At 44.4% G+C, this 18,226-nt stretch overlaps 1 protein-coding gene across 1 annotated transcript in view; it reads right to left on the bottom strand.

Annotated features, from left to right (window-relative positions):
* DHCR7 (7-dehydrocholesterol reductase) overlaps positions 1-14,449 on the bottom strand; it is a 53,961-nt gene extending 39,512 nt beyond the window's left edge. Inside the window, exon 1 of the mRNA XM_077287219.1 lies at positions 14,320-14,449. The gene's annotated coding sequence lies outside the window, so the exon portion shown is untranslated. The remainder of the gene's footprint in view (positions 1-14,319) is intronic.
* Positions 14,450-18,226: the final 3,777 nt, after the last annotated feature.

Genomic DNA, 18,226 nt, shown 5'->3' on the forward strand with positions numbered 1-18,226 from the left:
ATCTCCGCTCTACCTCATCATCTTCCCTTGAGGTCACCCTCTTTATATAGGAGATTGTGGAGGATAAACATCCCCGTAGATATGCCTTAATGGTATCCCAGAATATATTAGAGTCCTGAGGCTCCGAGTGGAACGAAAGAAAGCATTTCAGTTGGTCAACGGTTCTATCACTAGAGTCTATTAATTTAAGCCAAAATGGGTTTAATTTCCAAACTATAGCATTGTTAGATTGTCCGTACTTAACTTTAAGAATAATTGGGCTGTGGTCAGAAATTCCCCTATTACCATGTTCAATACTGTCTACCCACATTGCCACTTTCTCAGATCCAAATATATAGTCTAAACGGGAAAGGGAACGTCTAGTAGATGAATGGCAGGTATATCCTTTTACCCCGGGATGACGCGCTCTCCACAGATCCAACCACCCACTTCCCTCCATAAACAGAGCCAACTGAGTAGGAGCCTGAGAAGGAGGTTCCCCAATTGTCTCATCACTCAATCTCAATCTATCTAGGCAGTTATCCATGACAAGATTGAAATCTCCCATACAAATGACGTTAGCTTCCGGGAAGCCTAGGGCGAAGCTCAGTGCCTTCCGAAGGATCGAGATATTAGCCGGGGGGGGGGGTTGTAAACACAGAGTATAACATATTCCCGAGAGTTAATTAGTGCATGTACAAAGACAAACCGGCCTTCAGTGTCACTTCTGGCTTCTCTCACCTCCCATCTGACATCTCTATGAATGACCAGTGAGACCCCCCTGGAGTAGCTAGTGTGAAACGCATGTGTGGACCATTGCACCCATGGTTTTTGTACACAGCGGGCCGAATCTCTGGTCAGATGTGTCTCTACCAGCGCCACGACATGGGGGTGATGACGCTTAATTTGAGAGAAGACCTTAATCTTCTTCCGAGGGGATTTGATACCCCGTACATTCCAGGTCATACAGATTAATTCAGACTCCATACTCACAAATCAAGACATGGTAAATAGTGATGTCCGATTGAAGACTGGGGGTAGACCACACAGGGCAGTAGAGTTGTTGGCGGCGATTTCTATCTACATAACAAGTAGAACCAACATAAAAGTAAAATCAGAGCAAAAAACAAACAATATAGGAGTAAAGTCCTGTGCTCCTATTAACAAGAAAAAACGGGGATACCCGCGCTAGGTTCAGCGTCCGGTATTATCAAGTTGGACACCCACACAGAAAGCTCCATTATGCAATTTCCAGCACAGATACAGATACGTTAGGGTTTTTTTAGTCGCCTCGTCTGGATCAGAGAAAAAGACAGAGGTACCCTCATGAACAACACGCAGACGAGCTGGATAGATCATGAAATATATAACATTTCGGTCTCTGAGTTGTTTCTTTATATCCATGAATCGTGCCCGCTGTTTCTGAAGTTCCATTGAGAAGTCTGGGAAGATGGAAATAGTAGCGTTATGGAACATAATAGGGCTCTTCTGCCTTGCCAGGCGTAGGATGGTGTCTCTATCTTTGCAATTAAGAAGACGTGCCAAAAAGGGTCTTGGCGGAGCCCCGGGAGGGAGAGGCCTCGTGGGTACTCTATGGGGTCTCTCCACTGAGAAAGTTGAGGAGAATTCACCTCCCAGAGAGGTCTTAAGCCATTCTTCTAGAAATTCTTCAGGACGTTGACCCTCAGAGCGTTCCGGCAGGCCGATAATTCGGATATTATTCCAACGCAGTCTGTTCTCCAGGTCATCTGCTTTTTGCTTCCAGGCATTTATAGAGCCCGCCACCTTTGACAATTTAGTCTCCATGGGAGGGATGACGTCTTCCATCTGTGACACCCTCGTCTCCACTTCTGTGATGCGTCCTCCCATGGTTTGCATATCCTGTCTCAGGCGACCCACCTCAATGTGCACATCCTCTATTTTTTCAGTAAGACAATACCTGGTTAAAGAAATAGCCTGCATTAGTTGTTCAGAAGCCTGTTTGAGGGTCAGTTCTTCCTGTACACCCTCCTTATTACTATCCGATAGGCGGCCTTTACGTGGAATCTGAGTAGAATTATTTCTAATGGTGCGACCCCCATCCGAGTGGTCCTCTCTAGCAAACTTTTTCAGCTTGTCCGCAGCTCCAGAGCCCTTTGAATGCTGCATGATTAAATGACAGAAATGGAGGACAGCGGGGCGACCAAGATCCACTCACAACGGTGTTAGAATGATATAAATCCTGTATATGGAGTTTGAGGCAGCACAACGTGGATAAGGCGTTTATAATAGTTATGAAATAAAATGGACGTAGCTGTGTCCAGTCCAGGACAAATTCTGTGCACCAGATGGGGGGGAGGGGGAAAGAAGAAAGTCCACAGTACCCGCAGAGAAAGCAGCAAAGAGGGGAGCCAATCCCTCTAAGTCTCTAGCGCCGATGGAGATAGGTGACTTCCAGATGGGGGAAACGCGGGGCCCAATAATTCAGAGCACACACTGATTGTTCCCTGTGTTGTACAGGAGATGTGCTCACCTCCCATACAGCGCCTAAGGATGGCGCTCAGCGTCACGTCTCTTCCTGGTGAGGCGCGTGCTTATGGAGTATCCGCTACCCCTCTCCGGCACCGCAGACCAGCTCCCCCGGTCCCCCGTGCACGTAAGCCCAGACACTCACCGCCGCTGGTATCGCCGAGCCTCTCATGCTCAAGGGGAGTCCCAGCTGTGCTGAAAGCCGGCGCCGCTGTGTTCTTCCTCAGTGTGCGCACTTGTAAAAATGGCCGCCGCCTCATGTGGATCCCGCCGCTCACACAGGCCTCTCCGGATCTCCGCTCCTCTCCGAGCCCCGAAACGCTCTCCACAGCAGCCGCTCACCCTCCGGGGTCTAAGAGAGTCGTCAGCTGTGAGTAATTCACATCAAGGAGGATGCATGTGCCAGAATGCTCTCAGGATATGAGGAGCTCTGTCATGGTTCCCAATGGCAAGGGAACGTCAGAGAACATAAATAACAGAACAGCTCTTGGGTGATGGAATCTCGAACTGACCATGAGCTAAACCTACCACACAACTAACAGTGGCCGGGTGTCGTACCTACGTTTTATCCCTAGACGCCTAGCGCCAGCCGGAGGACTAACTAACCCTAATAGAGGAAAAGACAGACCTGGCTTACCTCTAGGGAAATTCCCCCAAAAAGGAGACAGAAGCCCCCCACATATATTGACGGTGAGTTCAGAGGAAAAGACATACGCAGTATGAAGGTAGGTTCAGCAAAGCGAGGTCCGCTTACTAGATAGCAAGAAGATACAATAGGGAACTTCACGGTCAGCTGAAAACCCTATTAAAATACCATCCCGAAATTACTTTAAGACTCATGTGTCAACTCATGACACCGGAGTGGCAATTTCGGCCCACAAGAGCTTCCAGCTACAGAAAAATAACATAACTGTGAACTGGAACAAAAATGCAAAACAAACTTAGGACTAAGAGTCCAACTTAGCTGATAGTAGTCTAGAAGCAGGAACATGCAACAGAAAGGCTCTGGTTACATTGATGGCCGGCACTAGAATAACTGAGCAGCAAGGCTAAATAGGATACACCCATACCCTGATGGAAACAGGTGAACAGAGAAAGTGAAGCACACAAGTCCAGTACCACCAGTGACCACCGGGGGAGCCCAAAAACAATTCACAACAGTACCCCCCCCCCTCAAGGAGGGGGCACCGAACCCTCACAAGAACCACCAGGGAGATCAGGATGAGCCCTATGAAAGGCACGGACCAAATCAGAGGCATGAACATCAGAGGCTGTCACCCAAGAATTATCCTCTTGACCGTAGCCCTTCCACTTGACCAGATACTGAAGTTTCCGTCTGGAAACACGGGAGTCCAAGATCTTCTCCACAACGTACTCCAATTCACCCTCAACCAACACCGGAGCGGGAGGCTCAACGGAAGGCACAACCGGTACCTCATACCTGCGCAATAATGACCGATGGAAGACATTATGGATAGAAAAAGATGCCGGGAGGTCCAATCGAAAGGACACGGGGTTAAGAATCTCCAAAATCTTATACGGGCCGATGAACCGAGGCTTAAACTTAGGAGAAGAAACCCTCATAGGGACAAAACGAGAAGACAACCACACCAAGTCCCCAACATGAAGACGAGGACCAACACGACGACGGCGGTTAGCAAAATGCCGAGTCTTCTCCTGGGACAACTCCAAATTGTCCACCACCTGTCCCCAAATCCGATGCAACCTATCCACCACAGTATCCACTCCAGGACAATCCGAAGACTCCACCTGACCGGAAGAAAAACGAGGATGAAACCCCGAATTGCAAAAGAAAGGAGAAACCAAAGTGGCAGAACTAGCCCGATTATTGAGGGCAAACTCCGCCAACGGCAAAAAGGCAACCCAGTCATCCTGATCCGCAGACACAAAACACCTCAAATAAGTCTCCAAGGTCTGATTAGCTCGCTCAGTCTGGCCATTAGTCTGAGGATGGAACGCAGACGAAAAAGACAAATCAATGCCCATCCTAGCACAGAACGCCCGCCAAAATCTAGACACGAACTGGGTCCCCCTGTCAGAAACGATATTCTCCGGAATACCATGCAAGCGAACCACATTTTGAAAAAACAGAGGAACCAACTCGGATGAGGAAGGCAACTTAGGCAAGGGCACCAAATGAACCATCTTTGAAAAACGGTCACACACCACCCAGATGACAGACATTTTCCGAGAAACAGGAAGATCAGAAATAAAATCCATAGAGATGTGAGTCCAAGGCCTCTTCGGAATAGGCAAAGATAACAACAATCCGCTGGCCCGAGAACAACAAGGTTTGGCCCGAGCACAAACATCACAAGACTGCACAAAAACTCGTACATCTCGAGACAGGGAAGGCCACCAGAAGGACCTAGCCACCAAATCCCTGGTACCAAAGATCCCGGGATGACCTGCCAACACAGAAGAATGAACCTCCGAGATGACTCTACTGGTCCAATCATCAGGAACAAACAGTCTACCAGGCGGGCAACGATCAGGTCTATCCGCCTGAAACTCCTGCAAAGCCCGTCGCAGGTCTGGGGAAACAGCAGATAATATCACCCCATCCTTAAGGATACCTGTAGGTTCAGAATCACCAGGGGAATCAGGCTCAAAACTCCTAGAAAGGGCATCCGCCTTCACATTTTTAGAACCTGGTAAGTATGAGACCACAAAATTAAACCGAGAGAAAAACAACGACCAGCGCGCCTGTCTAGGATTCAGGCGCCTGGCAGACTCAAGATAAATCAAATTCTTGTGATCGGTCAATACCACCACCTGATGTCTAGCCCCCTCAAGCCAATGACGCCACTCCTCAAAAGCCCACTTCATAGCCAAAAGCTCCCGATTACCAATATCATAATTTCGCTCGGCGGGCGAAAATTTTCGAGAAAAGAACGCACAAGGTCTCATCACGGAGCAGTCGGAACTTTTCTGCGAGAAGACCGCCCCAGCTCCGATCTCGGAAGCATCGACCTCAACCTGAAAAGGAAGAGTAACATCAGGCTGACGCAACACAGGGGCGGAAGAAAAGCGGCGCTTAAGCTCCCGAAAGGCCTCCACAGCAGCAGGGGACCAATCAGCAACATCAGCACCCTTTTTGGTCAAATCAGTCAAAGGTTTAGCAACATCAGAAAAACCAGTTATAAATCGACGATAAAAATTAGCAAATCCCAAAAATTTTTGAAGGCTCTTAAGAGAAGAAGGTTGCGTCCAATCACAAATAGCCCGAACCTTGACAGGATCCATCTCAATGGAAGAGGGGGAAAAAATGTACCCCAAAAAAGAAATCTTTTGAACCCCAAAAATACACTTAGAACCCTTCACACACAAGGAATTAGCCCGCAAAACCTGAAAAACCCTCCTGACCTGTTGGACATGAGAATCCCAGTCATCCGAAAAAATCAAAATATCATCCAGATACACGATCATAAATTTATCCAAATATTCACGGAAAATGTCATGCATAAAGGACTGAAAGACTGAAGGGGCATTTGAAAGACCAAAAGGCATTACTAAATACTCAAAATGGCCCTCGGGCGTATTAAATGCGGTTTTCCACTCATCCCCCTGCTTAATTCGCACCAAATTATACGCCCCACGGAGATCAATCTTAGAGAACCACTTAGCCCCTTTTATTCGAGCAAACAAATCAGTCAGCAGTGGCAGATACTGATATTTGACTGTAATTTTATTCAAGAGTCGATAATCAATACACGGCCTCAAAGAGCCATCTTTTTTAGATACAAAGAAAAAACCGGCTCCTAAGGGAGATGAAGAAGGACGAATATGTCCCTTTTCCAGGGACTCCTTAATATATTCTCGCATAGCAGCATGTTCAGGTACAGATAGATTAAATAAACGACCCTTTGGAAATTTACTGCCCGGAATCAGATCTATGGTACAATCGCAATCTCTGTGAGGAGGTAGTGAACCAAGCTTAGGCTCCTCAAAAACATCACGATAATCAGATAAAAATTCCGGAATCTCAGAGGGAATAGATGACGAAATGGAAACCAAAGGTACGTCCCCATGAGCCCCCTGACATCCCCAGCTTAACACAGACATTGCTTTCCAGTCAAGGACTGGATTATGAGATTGTAACCATGGTAATCCGAGCACCAAAACGTCATGTAGATTGTACAACACAAGGAAGCGAATCATCTCCTGATGGTCTGGATTCATACGCATAGTCACTTGTGTCCAGTATTGTGGTTTATTACTAGCCAATGGTGTAGAGTCAATACCCTTCAGAGGTATAGGAACTTCCAGAGGCTCTAGATCAAACCCACAGCGCCTGGCAAAGGACCAATCCATTAGACTCAAAGCGGCGCCAGAGTCGACATAGGCATCCGCGGTAATTGACGATAATGAACAAATCAAGGTCACAGACAGAATAAACTTAGACTGTAAAGTGCCAATTGAAATAGACTTATCAACCTTTTTTGTACGTTTAGAGCATGCTGATATAACATGAGTTGAATCACCACAATAGAAGCACAACCCATTTTTTCGCCTAAAATTCTGCCATTCGCTTCTGGACAGAATTCTATCACATTGCATATTTTCTGGAGCCTTCTCAGAAGACACCGCCAAATGGTGCACAGGTTTGCGCTCCCGCAAACGCCGATCAATCTGAATAGCCATTGTCATGGACTCATTCAGACCTGTAGGTGCAGGGAACCCCACCATAACATCTTTAATGGCATCAGAGAGACCCTCTCTGAAATTCGCCGCCAGGGCGCACTCATTCCACTGAGTAAGCACAGACCATTTACGAAATTTTTGGCAGTATATTTCAGCTTCATCTTGCCCTTGAGATAGGGCCATCAAGGCTTTTTCAGCCTGAATCTCTAAGTTAGGTTCCTCATAAAGCAACCCCAAAGCCAGAAAAAACACATCCACATTGAGCAACGCAGGATCCCCGGGTGCCAATGCAAATGCCCAGTTTTGAGAGTCACCCCGCAGCAAGGACATTACTATCTTAACCTGCTGTGCGGGATCTCCAGCGGAGCGAGATCTCAGGGAAAGAAATAATTTACAATTATTTTTGAAATTCAGGAAACGAGATCTATCCCCGGAGAAAAATTCTGGTATAGGAATTCTAGGTTCAGATATAGGAGCATGAATAACAAAATCCTGTAAATTTTGAACCTTCGTAGCAAGATTATTCAAACCTGTAGCCAAACTCTGAGGATCCATTTTAATCAGGTGAGATCAGAGCCATTCAAGGATTAGAAGGAGAGAGAGAGAGAGAGAGACAAAGGCTGCAATTAGAGCAGAAATGCAACTGAGTCAACTAAAAAGCAAGCTCAGAAGAAAAAAAAAAAAAATCTGCAGACTTCTTTTTCTCTCCTTTCTTCTGCCAACGGTTTTAACCCTTGGCCGGCCATACTGTCATGGTTCCCAATGGCAAGGGAACGTCAGAGAACATAAATAACAGAACAGCTCTTGGGTGATGGAATCTCGAACTGACCGTGAGCTAAACCTACCACACAACTAACAGTGGCCGGGTGGCGTACCTACGTTTTATCCCTAGACGCCTAGCGCCAGCCGGAGGACTAACTAACCCTAATAGAGGAAAAGACAGACCTGGCTTACCTCTAGGGAAATTCCCCCAAAAAGGAGACAGAAGCCCCCCACATATATTGACGGTGAGTTCAGAGGAAAAGACATACGCAGTATGAAGGTAGGTTCAGCAAAGCGAGGTCCGCTTACTAGATAGCAAGAAGATACAATAGGGAACTTCACGGTCAGCTGAAAACCCTATTAAAATACCATCCCGAAATTACTTTAAGACTCATGTGTCAACTCATGACACCGGAGTGGCAATTTCGGCCCACAAGAGCTTCCAGCTACAGAAAAATAACATAACTGTGAACTGGAACAAAAATGCAAAACAAACTTAGGACTAAAAGTCCAACTTAGCTGATAGTAGTCTAGAAGCAGGAACATGCAACAGAAAGGCTCTGGTTACATTGATGGCCGGCACTAGAATAACTGAGCAGCAAGGCTAAATAGGATACACCTATATCCTGATGGAAACAGGTGAACAGAGAAAGTGAAGCACACAAGTCCAGTACCACCAGTGACCACCGGGGGAGCCCAAAAACAATTCACAACAGAGCTCTCCCCGGGTGCGTCTTCTCGCTCCTATTACATAGCCACGCCCCCCCAATAATTTGCCTATTTGGTTGTAATCACGCCAATTTTTCTTGATTGATGCACTTGCATTTTGTGAATATAACATGACTATCAATTTCTCAAATTAAATCATAAAAAAATAATATAATAAATAAAAAATGATAAATTGTAGTTAGAATAGAAAAATAAGCCAAAGGTAAAAAAAGACAAAGAATTACACAGAGAAGGGAACCTTTACTCTGGTCACTGCAGACTTCACATGACCAGATGCTTGTGGGCTGTAACCACAGAACGAGAGGACAAGTCTCAGGAAGGATCGCGCTGATTTCAGAAGCATAAAGCAGCCTATTTAAATGACCTTGAGTTTAGTCAGTGTTATATACAGGAGTTGTCCACTAGTTTGATATTGACGACCTATCTTTAGGCTACGTCTGTACAAACCTCTACAGCTACACAGGGGCCTGAAGAAGCAGAGGGTCCACTTTAGCCACAACCATTAAAGGGTCATTCCTGTCTTCATAGATTGATATTGTCGGATAGTGTTTGCAAATAAAAACACTTTTGCAATTTGCTGCTTATCAAAATTGATCAGCTGTTCTTCAGATATTAACATTTCTCTTTTGTTTACAGTCTGTTGCCTGGGAGACCGACCACCTAAAAAATGATAGTGTTGGCCCCCTTAAAAATAGTCTGGGTGAAATGGTGGATGAGGATGAGGAAAAAGCCAATCTGCTAAATGACTTTTTTTCATCAGTATTTACAAAAGAAAATCCCATGGCAGCCAATATGACTAGTGATAAAAATTCCCAATTAAATGTTACCTGCTTATCCCAGCAGGAAGTACGGCGGCGTCTAAAAATCACAAAAATTTACAAATCTCCGGGCCCGGATGGGATACACCCCCGAGTACTGCAGGAATTAAGTACAGTCATTGATAGACCATTATTTTTAATCTTTAAAGAGTCCATAATAACAGGGTCTGTACCACAGGACTGGCGTATAGCAAATATGGTGCCAATATTCAAAAAGGGGACAAAAACTGAACTCGGAAATTATAGGCCAGTAAGTTTAACCTCTACTGTGGGAAAAATCCTGGAGGGCATTCTAAGGGATGCTATACTGGAGTATCTGAAGAGGAATAACCTCATGACCCAGTATCAGCACGGGTTTACTAGGGACCGTTCATGTCAGACTAATTTGATCAGCTTCTATGAAGAGGTAAGTTCCGGACTGGACCAAGGGAGCCCAGTGGATGTAGTGTATATGGACTTTTTAAAAGCTTTTGATACGGTGCCACACAAAAGGTTGTTACATAAAATGAGAATAATGGGGATAGGGGAAAATATGTGTAAGTGGATTGAGAGCTGGCTCAGGGATAGGAAACAAAGGGTGGTTATTAATGGAGCACATTCGGACTGGGTCACGGTTAGCAGTGGGGTACCACAGGGGTCAGTATTAGGCCCTCTTCTTTTTAACATATTTATTAATGACTTTGTAGGGGGCATTCAGAGTTGAATTTCAATATTTGCAGATGACACTAAACTCTGCAGGGTAATCAATACAGGGGAGGACAATTTTATATTACAGGATGATTTATGTAAACTAGAAGCTTGGGCTGATAAATGGCAAATGAGCTTTAATGGGGATAAATGTAAGGTCATGCACTTGGGTAGAAGTAATAAGATGTATAACTATGTGCTGAATTCTAAAACTCTGGGCAAAACCGTCAATGAAAAAGACCTGGGTGTATGGGTGGATGACAAACTCATATTCAGTGCCCAGTGTCAGGCAGCTGCTACAAAGGCAAATAAAATAATGGGATGCATTAAAAGAGGAATAGATGCTCATGAGGAGAACATAATTTTACCTCTATACAAGTTACTAGTTCGACCACACTTAGAATACTGTGCACAGTTCTGGTCTCCGGTGTATAAGAAAGACGTAGCTGAACTGGAGCGGGTGCAGAGAAGAGCGACCAAGGTTATTAGAGGACTGGGGGGTCTGCAATACCAAGATAGGTTATTACACTTGGGGCTATTTAGTTTGGAAAAACGAAGGCTAAGGGGTGATCTTATGTTAATGTATAAATATATGAGGGGACAGTACAAAGACCTTTCTGATGATCTTTTTAATCATAGACCGGTGACAGGGACAAGGGGGCATCCTCTACGTCTGGAGGAAAAAAGGTTTAAGCATAATAACAGACGTGGATTCTTTACTGTAAGAGCAGTGAGACTATGGAACTCTCTGCCTTATGATGTTGTAATGAGTGAGTCATTACTTAAATTTAAGAGGGGACTGGATGCATGGAAAAGTATAATATTACAGGGTATATATATTAGATTCTTTGATAGGGCGTTGATCCAGGGAACTAGTCTGATTGCCGTATGTGGGGTCGGGAAGGAATTTTTTTCCCCATGGTGGAGCTTACTCTCACCACATGGGTTTTTTTTGCCTTCCCCTGGATCAACATGTTAGGGCATGTTAGGCTATGGGTTGAACTAGATGGACTTAAAGTCTTCCTTCAACCTTAATAACTATGTTACTATGTTACCTCTGCAGTCTAGCTTGTAAGCACTGCACTGAAGCTGTCTAGGATTGGAAGGCAACAGTGTGTTTCAGGTATCCTGACCAGCTGCCAAGCAGTGCTTAGAAGTAGAGTTGGGAGAACTGATTCGAGGGACTTGGGTCCATCGGCCATGGCAGTAGTCTCTATCTGTTGGACCGGGAGCTCACAAATCTCTTACCTCTCTGGATCACCAATATATCTTAGAAGGTAAGAGATTCGTGAGCCCCCTTCTTCCGTCTAGTAGGTAGAGACTAATGACCTGGCGTGGAAGTAGAGTCTTGCATTTCGATCCACGCTACTATTTACAAGCTCAATAGAAAGAAGTTTGTAAGCACTTTGCATGTTCTGCTGTGCAGCAGCGGTGGTCGGTCTCCAAGGCAATGAGCTGCAAACAAAAGAAAAGTAATAATATCTTAAGAACTGATTAAATAATTTAAAAAAAAAAATTTAATTGCAAAATTGCTTCTATTTAAAAGCAGTATCTGACAATATTCACCCATGAAGATGGGAATAACTCTCCAAAGCATATGCTGCTTCTTACAGATTACGCCATCATTTGCAAGAATCATTGTGGATGGTTACAAGGTGATTGTAATTTTGCAAAGGGATCTCAGTTGTCTGTGTTTGCCCCAGGTTGGTACTGTATAATAATAATAATATAATATTAATGATAATAAACCAGAAGATTTACATAATGGAGATGTATGTAAAAGAGGAGGGATTGACTTAGTAATTAGCATTTTTACTTTAGTTTCCAGTTCCTTTGAGGATTCTGTAGCTGCAGGCAGTGGACATGCAAAGAATGCAATGCACATCACACAATGCTCCAAACCCCAAACAAAGAAACTTCATTGCAGGTGAGAAGATACCAGCTGTGAGGTAGAGGAATGTGATCAGGACACATCTGACTAATTTACAAGTGAATATGACACTGTGATGTGATGTGATAGAGAATGCTCCTACAGGAATGTTAATAAACCGTTTACAGTACTGTTCACTTCCAGAAAGTTTAAAAAAAAGTTCCCAATGTAATTACTATAAGAAAATACTTCTGCGTCATTGATGAATATTTTTATATTTGCACATGGCAGCATGGCCTGAATATTTACAGTTTGTTGGAAAAGCTGACCATACTTCATAGGTATTATCTCCCTCCAGTCACCATACATACCAATATTTGACAAATTGTCTTATTAAGAGGGAGAAGGGGTGAAAACAACAACGGAAACAGTTGTTTACAGTCACAATCCTGTTCTGGAGACTCAGAGGCCCACCGTACACATTAGATGATTTTGCCGATCCTGCTAAAATTATTGGATTTGGATGATTGATCTACTACGTAGGGGACAGTAAGCAACTGGTGAAATAGAGCACCGGTATCACTATTGTTCCTGCAGAGGCCAGCTATATTACATCTGGCTACAAAAAGTTATCACTCCACCTGTTGCTAAAATGGGGCCCTTTTGCACCCCAGCAGTGAGCATGCTTTACCAAAATGCAATTATTTCTCTATGGGACTGGCGGAGAAAGCCAAGCTCTGTACTCCGTTATCTCCATCTCTTAATGGAGCTGCAGACAAGCATGTATTGCTGTATATCTGCAACTGAAGCATTCTTGGATGTAGAACCCCTGCAATATATTAATATGTTTTTTTAAATAATATCTAATATATTATGTAAGAAACATATATAGCTTTAAAATGTTATGGCACAGGGTACTAAATAGCTGAAAACACATCTTTTTATTTATGCAGTAATTTACAAAAAGTTATAACCAGTAAAGGGGCCACATAAAAAAGTGAATTAAATTTGCTTGACATGTATTTGTTACAGATGGCATACTGTTTGATTGCTCAGTCCCTTAGGTGAAGTTGGCCTTAAAAGGGTTTTCTCAACTTGTACTTTAAATCAATTTGATTTGTGGGGGTAAGAAGTCCACTAGGACCCTGTCTGATGGGCACAATTAATTGCTCAATTCCCACCAAGAACAACATCTACAAGGAGTTTGTATGTTCTCCCCGTGTTTGCATGGGTTACACCTGGTTTCTTCCCATACCTCAAAAACATACTGATAGTGAATTTAGAATGTGATCCCTAATGGGGACAGTGATGATGATGTCTGTGAGGCGTAGTCAAATAAATGGCGCTACAGAAGTGAGTAAAATCAATAGTAAATAAATATATGGGCTGTATCAATAACAAAGGAACGATGGCTTGGCCATATGAATGACTGTACCTGAAACTGCAGCGTGACCCATTAATTTCAATAGGACAAGCTGTAAGAAATGCAGCCTGATCAGTGCAGATTATGAGAGTCATATTCCCCTTAGTGCATGGGTCATTAATGTCAATGTTGAGGATAAGCCCTTAGAATATTTCATCAGTTATCTTGTGCAACTACAGACCTAATGTTATTTGCAACAATTGGAACATTACGACTTCAGCCATATACATTTCTATTTATGCAGCATACTGTATCTGCTACATGTAACTGTATGATTAAACTGCTGTTTATACTTTCAGATGAGACCATAAATGTCACATAATCCTGCCCACAAAGTGATATCAGCTACATTATCAGCTGCACTATACTGCAGGTTCATCTAGTCTACGTTCAAAGATTAGGCCAAGTGCAAAGTTTACTAAAGTGAAAAAAATGTGAACGCCGAGTTCCCAGGTTCTGCACATAAGTTAGACATCATACACATTCTCCCAAGCCTTCGTATTGCTGGGACTATTCGACTTAGTTCCCACTATGAGTTTTGGTGATTTTTTTTTACGCTTTTTCGAAAAAAATGCAAGTAATCTATTTTACTCAACGGGTGCATGAAATCGGCAATATTAAAAATTCACCATAAACTCATTGTGGGAATGTAGCCTTAGTTGTCCCATGCTGTAACGAGTACTTTACATGTTTATTTTTTTCATCCAATAAAGTGTTGCTATTTCTGAATCCTTCATCCTTGTATAGTATGGGAAACATCAGGCAGTTAATCTCCCTATATAATGCATTCCAGACTTACCACTTCTAAGATTTTTGTTATTTTCCTTTGTAAACAAGAAAAAATGTCCAGAAGTAGCACAATTATTTAGCTGCTTTACCTGCTTTGTGTGTCTCTGTGTCAGGGCCTGGTTCCATGCAGATTCTTTTGTGCTGGCAGGATAATGTCTGCAGGCAGCTCTACCTCCCCTCAGTCCGGCTCTCCTCCCCTTGTGTGACACACTCAGCCTGCACACCAATGGCACCAGGCAGAGCAAACACATCATCTACACAGACATCTGGATTGGTGCAAGCGCCTCAAACCATCTGAGCCCAGCACGCTGCCATCACAATAACTAGAGTCCTGGAGGATACAGCACAGAAATGCACTATATACAGTTACACTGTGTGTATACACTGTATGTGTGTGTTACAGAGTATTTCTATGTAAGGTTTAGTATCAAATGGGTTACATTATCAATCACCTATCTTTCCTTCAAGCTATATCCATCTATCATCTTTGTTTGTTTCTCTCTATATTCATCTATCATCTTTTTTTGTTTCTCTCTATATTCATCTATTATCTTTCTTTCTATATGTATCTATCATCTTTCATTCTTTTTTTTTTCTTTATGCATCTATTATCTTTCTTGTGTACTTTATTTTTTTCTCATCTATCTTTCTCTTTCTTTATTTCTCTCTCTATATGCATCTATCATCGTCCTTTCTATATGCATCCATCATCTTTCTTTTCTTTCTTTCTTTCTTTCTTTCTTTCTTTCTTTCTTTCTTTCTTTCTTTCTTTCTTTCTTTCTTTCTTTCTTTCTCATATCTATTCATCTGTCATCTAAGATGCAACAACAGCTCTAGAGTTAAGGATAGGTGCCAAACCACTGGTTGTAGTAGCCCAAAAACCTTGTCATATAAAAATTTAAAAAAAGCCGGCACTCAAAAATTAAAAATTATCAAAAGTCCAGTGAAACTTTTAATAAGCAATGTTTTGTAAATATTTTTCCCAGCAATATTCGCTCCTGAAGGATGATGATGGAACTTGATATTCTGATTCAAGGATGATTTTTATTTCAAACTAAAATACAACTATTTCGACTTCTTAGAGTCTTCCTCAGGTATAATGTCATGCCTCAAGCCATATGTGCAATAGGCAACTTTTAGACTCCACAGAGCTTTTCTCAAAACTACAGAAAACCGCTGATGGTGTAGAGGAAAACTTCCCTGGGTGCTCCGGTGACAATGCTTTCCCATTGGTACATTCAGCCCCAGTTCTATGTCACATGTGACCTCTGCAGCCTGTGATAGACTGCTGCCAGACTGCCATTGGTACGATCATATACTGTATACTGAAACATTAATTTGTATAGGGTGAGAGGTTCATCATGGATAATCTTCTTTCCCCATTACAATAACACACGTATGCAGGCTCGGACTGGCCCACCGGGGAACTGATGATGGGCAATGATGGTGAGGGGAGGCAGTGATGGTGGGGGAGGCAATGATGGAGGTGATGGGCAATGATGGTGGAGGGAGGCAATGATGGAGGTGATAGGCAATGATGGTGGGGGAGGCAATGATGCAGGTGATGGGCAATGATGGCGGTGGGGAGGCAATGATGCAGGTGATGGGCAATGATGGCGGTGGGGAGGCAATGATGGAGGTGATGGGCAATGATGGTGAGGGGAGGCAATGATGGAGGTGATGGGCAATGATGGTGAGGTGAGGCAGTGATAGGCAGTGATGGGAAATGATGGTGGGGAGGCAATGATGGAGGTGATAGGCAATGATGGTGGGGGAGGCAATGATGGAAGTGATTGGCAATGATGGTGGTGGAGACAATGTTGCAGATGATGGGCAATGATGGTAAGGGGAGGCATTGATGGAAGTGATGGGCAATGATGGTGGGGGAGGCAATGATGGAGGTGATGGGCAATGATGGTGGGGGAGACAATGTTGCAGATGATGGGCAATGATGGTGAGGGGAGACATTGATGGAAGTGATGGGCAATGATGGTGAGGGATGCAATGATGGAGGTGATGGGCAATGATGGTGAGGGGAGGCAATGATGGAGGTGATGGGCAATGATGGTGAGGGTAGGCAGTGATAGGCAATGATGGTGGGGGAGGCAATGATGGCGGTGAGGCAATGATGGTGGGGGGAGGCAATGATGGAAGTGATGAGCAATGATGGTGGGGGAGGCAATGATGGAAGTGATGGGCAATGATGGTGGGGGAGGCAATGATGGAGGTGATGGGCAATGATGGTGGGGGAGACAATGTTGCAGATGATGGGCAATGATGGTGATGGGAGGCATTGATGGAAGTGATGGGCAATTATGGTGGGGGAGGCAATGATGGAGGTGATGGGCAATGATGGTGATGGGAGGCAATGATGGAAGTGATAGGCAATGATGGTGAGGGGAGGCAGTGATGGGCAATGATGGTGGGGGAGGCAATGATGGAGGTGATGGGCAATGATGGTGAGGGAGGCAATGATGGTGGGGGAGGCAATGATGGAAGTGATGGGCAATGACGGTGGGGGAGGCAATGATGGAGGTGATGGGCAATGATGGTTAGGGGAGGCAATGATGGGCGATGATAGTGGAGCCTCCAATGATGGAGGTGATGGGCAATGATGGTGAGGGGAGACAATGATGGAAGTGATGGGCAATGATGGTGGGGGAGGCAATGATGGAGGTGATGGGCAATGATGGTGGGGGAGACAATGATGGAAATGATGGGCAATGATGGTGAGTGGAGGCAATGATGGAAGTGATGGGCAATGATTGTGGGGAGGCAATGATGGAGGTTATGGGCAATGATGTTGATGGGAGGCGATGATGGATTGATAGGCAATGATGATGAGGGGAGGCAGTGATGGGCAATGATGGTGGGGGAGGCAATGATGGAGGTGATGGGCAATGATGGTGAGGGGAGGCAGTGATGGGCAATGATAGTGGGGGAGGCAATGATGGTGGGAGGAGGCAGTGATGGAAGTGACGGGCAATGATGGTGGGGAGGCAATGATGGAGGTGATGGGCAATGATGGTGAGGGGAGGCAATGATGGAAGTGATGGGCAATGATGGTGGGGGAGGCAATGATTGAGGTGATTGGCAATGATGGTGAGGGGAGACAATGATGAGTAATGATGGTGGAGGAGAATATGATGGAGGTGATGGGCAATGATGGTGAGGGGAGGCAATGATGGAAGTGATGGGCAATGATGGGGAAGCAATGATGGCGATGGGGGGCAATGATGGTGGGGGAGGCAATGATGGAGGTGATGAAATGGACAATGATGGTGGTGGAGGAGGCAATGATGGAGGTGGTGGAATGGGCAGTGGTGGGGGAGTATGATAGGGGTGGTGGGGGAGAAGGCAATGATGGAGGTGGTGATGAGAAAAATTATGGGGGGAGAGGGGCTGCATTATACTGTATGAGGGGGCTATATCATATTCTGTTGAGGGACTGCATTATTCTCAGGGGACTACATTATACTCTGGGGTGCTACATATTACTATATGAGGGGGCTACAGTATACTCTGGGGGGCTGCATTATATTCTGTGGTGGGGCTGCATTATTCTCTCAGGGGACTACATTATATTCTGGGGGCTACATATTACTATATGAGGGCTACAGTATACTCTATGGGGGGCTGCATTATATTCTGTGGTGGGGCTGCATTATTCTCTCAGGGGAATACATTATATTCTGGGGGCTACATCATACTATATTAGGGGGGCAGCATTATGCCCTATGAGGGGGGCTACAGTATACTCTATGGGGGGCTGCTTTATATTCTGTGGTGGGCTGCATTATACTATATGAAGGGGGCTGCATTATACTCTACAAGGGTGCTACATTATTTTCTATGGTGGGGACTGCGTTATACCTGAGGGGGTTGCGTTATATTTTGTGGCGTGCTGCATTATATTCTATGAGGGAGGCTACATTATATTCTATCAGGGGGATACATTATATTCTATCAGGGGGCTACTTTATGAGAGGGGCTACG

Source organism: Ranitomeya variabilis, chromosome 2 (assembly GCF_051348905.1).
Source record: "Ranitomeya variabilis isolate aRanVar5 chromosome 2, aRanVar5.hap1, whole genome shotgun sequence".
Taxonomy (NCBI): Eukaryota; Metazoa; Chordata; class Amphibia; order Anura; family Dendrobatidae; genus Ranitomeya; species Ranitomeya variabilis.